We start from the raw sequence: 4468 nt of genomic DNA, 5'->3' as shown, positions 1-4468 counted from the left end.
GGTTATGGGCCCAGAGGTCGCTGGAAACAGGCTGCTAAACACGGATTTTGTGCGTCTAAAACAGTGTTGTGGGATTCACAATGGAAGATAAACTGTTTATTGACAAGCTGAGCGGACCTGAGAACTGGGCAACTTGGAAATTTATTTTATTTTATTTTATTTTTTTATTTTATTATCCCTTATTAATCCCACGAGGGGAAATTCTGATTTTCGCATGTCTCCCCAGTTGGGGGAGTCAGAGCGCAGGGTCAGCAACAGTACAGCACCCCTGGAGCAGGAAGGGTTAAGGGCCTTGCTCAAGGGCCCAACAGTGGCCACATCGGGGTTTGAACTTCTGATCAGTAGTCCAGACACTTAACCGTTGCGCCACCACTGCCCCCAGTTGGAACATCTACTGAAAGCAGAAGGACTGTGGGATATGGTACAAGAGACGGAACAGCTAGCTGCAGATGCTAATGCTAACACTCGAGCAGAGTTTGAAAGAAAGAAGGAAAAAGCATTTTCAGTGTTGGTGCTAAATGTGAGTACACCCCAGTTATACTTGATTACAAGCTGTTAGACCACCAAGGAAGCATGGGAGACATTAAAAGCGCAATTTGAAAGAGACACTGTTGCTAACAAGCTGTTTCTGAAAAAAAAGTACTTCCGATGTGAAATGAAAGAAGGAGAAAATCTTAATGATCATTTGAAAAGAATGAAAGAGCTTACTGATCAGCTAAGTGCAATAGGTTCTGTGATTAAGGAAGAGGACCAGATTGTCACTCTCCTAGGGAGCCTACCACCCAACTATGCAACAGTTGTTACAGCTTTGGAGACAAAAATGGACAACTTAACACTAAAGTTTGTCCAACAGGCACTGATAAATGAAGAACAAAAGCAAGAGCATGCTGACAAAGCACAGTGACCAGTGGTGCATCAGCCATGTCATCTCAGGTGTGTGGAAATGTTCAGGATAAGTCAAAAGCAGTGGGAGTAGATAGCCCCAGCTCATGGAGATGTTACAAATGTGGGAAGGAGGGACATATCAAGCGTGACTGTCCAAGCACAAAAAGAAAGTACAAAACCCTCAAAGCTAAAAGCATGATGTGTGAGGATGCAGAGGACTCATATGAGGGTGCCTTTGTTGTAAGTGAGTCAAGTAAAATTGAGCTACAACAAGGAGACTGGTTGATTGACTCCGGAGCATCAAAACACATGACATGGAACAAAGATGGACTTCAGCACTACCAGCAGTTTTCAGAGCCACAATCTGTAAAACTTGGTGACGGCAGAGTGGTTGAGGCTCTTAGACTGGGAAACATAAAACGGAAAATGTCATTCAGAGTTAGTGATGCAAAAAATGTCACTATGTATGATGTGTTGTATGTTCCCAAACTGTCTATGAATCTTTTCTCAGTGGGAGCTGCTGCCAAGAAAGGCAATACAGTGAAGTTTAAAAAATCTCGCTGTTACATATGAGGAAAGGATGGAACTCTTCATGGAAAGAGTCAACAGAGAGCATGAACAAGCTGAAAAACACTCTGAAGAAGCACTACAAGATGAAGAACATGGGTGAGCTGTCCTACATTCTGGGCATCTCAGTGATTCAAGACAAGGCAAGAAACCATGTTATACTTCATCAGAGACAGTACATTGAGAACATCTTGCAAAAGTATGGAATGGACAGTGCCAATCCTGTTTCAACCCCAGCTGACACAAACGTAAAGTTGAAAAAGAAACTTGAAGCCTGTATTGCACAAAGGAGACTCTCAAATGCTTGAGAAGAACATTTGCATATCAGCAGATTTTGAATGTTTCAGTCAGGAAAGAGGCCTCATTTAGCAAATTTCCAACCAGGTAAATGAAACATTTCTGTATCTGTTACTTTTAAAGCAAATAAGTGCTGCATGCAACATTATAGTACTTTAATAATGGAATAACTGCACTTTTTCACAGGTTTTCTTTGAGTTAATTGTTGATTGAGTTAATTTTTGATGAATCAATTAAAAGTGATATGACATGACTCCGAGGCGTTTGGTGTCCCTGGGGTGACACAATAAACACATTCGCTATTTATCTGTAATGTCAGGAATCTCCAGGTCAACAGGAGAGGCGTGTGTGTGGGTTGAATTTGCATCTGAAATGTATAACAACCTGCAGCTTGAGGCTCTTCATTTCACTACCTGGTCACAAAGCAGCTCAGTGTAACAGGTGAGAGTGACGAGGATCGCAGTGGTCGTGGACAGCTTCATTTAAAGCCCTACGAGGAAAAACCAGGTAGACTCCAACATGCAGACTTAAAACACACACACGCACGCACGCACGCACGCACGCACGCACGCACGCACGCACGCACGCACACACACACACACAAGGAGGCTGAAAACTCATTTTACTTTACTCTGATGCTGGGTCGGGTTCCATTCAGGGAGGAGTTTCGCGTCTCTCCGAGCCAATCAGGACGAGCGGAAACAGGTCAGGTAGATGAAGAGGACCTTAGAGGGAGCAGGCAGGGCAGAGCAGCCACCAAGCCAGCAGGTAAGAGAGCGCACACACACACACACACACACACACACACACACGTTCACACACACCTTTAACCCTGTGAGATCACACCTTGTGGTTATGCATCGGCGTGTAAATGTAGATATACCAGCATGACTACTTCTGTGTGCACGCTCGTGTGTGTGTGTGTGTGTGCGTGTGTGTGTGTGTATGTGTGTGTGTGTGTGTGTGTGTGTGTGTGTGTGTGTGTGTGAGTGTGAGCAGAAATAGGCCAGTGCCATTTTAGTCACTGAGATTAGTGTTTGATGAAGATGAGGCTAAAAATGACCGTACATGTCAGCAGAGACATCTGTTATTGTCATATAAGCGGACAGTTTAGTGTTTTATGCTTACATTTTTTAGTTTTTTGAATGAAGTTTGGTCTTGCAGGACATTTACTTGAACATGTTACAGCAATTATAGCTTAAAAACTTTAAAAACAAGCTGAAATCATGATAAACATTAATGAATATCACAGCAGACTAATGTGTTTTAATGGTTCAGCGCTAAAATGCTTCTTTTTTTTGAATGAAATTTGGTGATTCTATGAAGTTACTTCAGCCTTCCTTGAAATCAGGGCTACTATTTGTCTTTATAAACATTTCTGAGTATATTATAAGGAGTAAAATCTGTATTCGAGTAGCTAACACTTAAAAGCTATTTTATTTAAATGAACATTGGTTCTGCAGGGACAACATTGAGGTTTAAAGTGACCATATATGTCAGTGGAGACATCTGTTATTATCATATAAGTGGACAGTTTTGTGTTTTATTCTTAAATTTTTGATTTTTTTGAATGAACACTTGGCTGCGTAGCTCAACTTAATAGCTTAAAAACTTTAAAAACAAGTTGAAACCTGTGATACTACTTATCTTTATAAACATTTTTGAGTATATTTTAAGGAGAAACTTCTGTATTAGAGTAGCTAATGCTTAAATGCTCAGTTTTTTAAATGAACCCTGGTTCTGCAGGGACAACATGTACTTTAATTATAGGTTAACATTTAAAATAAAGGTGTTGGAATCAGGGATCATACTTGCCCTTATAAATGTTTAAGAACATAATTTAAGCAGACATTTTTATGTTTGACTATTTCGTGCTTAAATGGTCAAGTTTATAAAGTTTACTCTTTTCAGGACCATCTTTTACTTCACTGGAACATTTCATTGCTTTTTTAAGTTCACAAGGTCTAAACATTTGTGAATTTCATATAAGCAAACTGTGCTGTGTTTGAGCGCTCTGTACTTAAGTCCTGCATTTTTTAAATACAGTTTGGTCCTGCAGAGAGAAACGTCTTCACTCTTTAGAACATTTTACTGTAAATGCAGCTTAAAACTCTTACAATAATGTTCAAATCAAAGACTACACCTGTCTCTGTGAACATCATATATGCACAGAATTGTATTTTTCATGCTTAAAAGTTTCATTTTTGTGTGCTATTGGTTCTTGCAGGTCCATTTATTGAAGTCACTAAACACTTTGTTGCAACTGTAGCTAGAAAATCTTAGAAAGATCCAGGCTGAAATGTGTCATTTTAAACATTTGTGAACATCATTTGAACATTTCTTGCTTGAATGTTGCATTTTTTGACTAAAATTTAGTGAAAATATTTCACTCATTTGCATGAAAACCTTTACAAGAAGGGATACTTGTCACTATAAACACCTTTGAATACTATACAAGCAGACATTTGTGTTTTGTTTGAGTATTTTATGCTTAAATATTATACCTTTTGAGTGAAGTTTGGTCTTGGAGCTTAATGAATTCCCTTAATTACAGCGTTTCTAGAGCTCGCTGCTGCTGTTTAACGATGTTTTGGTCTGTGCGTCCACGTACGTGCGTGCATGTGGATAGAAAGCAGGTCCCTTCGGTGTATCACGCGTCTATTTATAGTGAGAACAAATCCCAGATATGAGAGGAATCCTTCCACCACTTATGAGGCGG

This window comes from Amphiprion ocellaris, chromosome 22 (genome assembly GCF_022539595.1).
Source record: "Amphiprion ocellaris isolate individual 3 ecotype Okinawa chromosome 22, ASM2253959v1, whole genome shotgun sequence".
NCBI lineage: Eukaryota > Metazoa > Chordata > Actinopteri > Pomacentridae > Amphiprion > Amphiprion ocellaris.
This window is presented reverse-complemented; position numbering follows the sequence as displayed.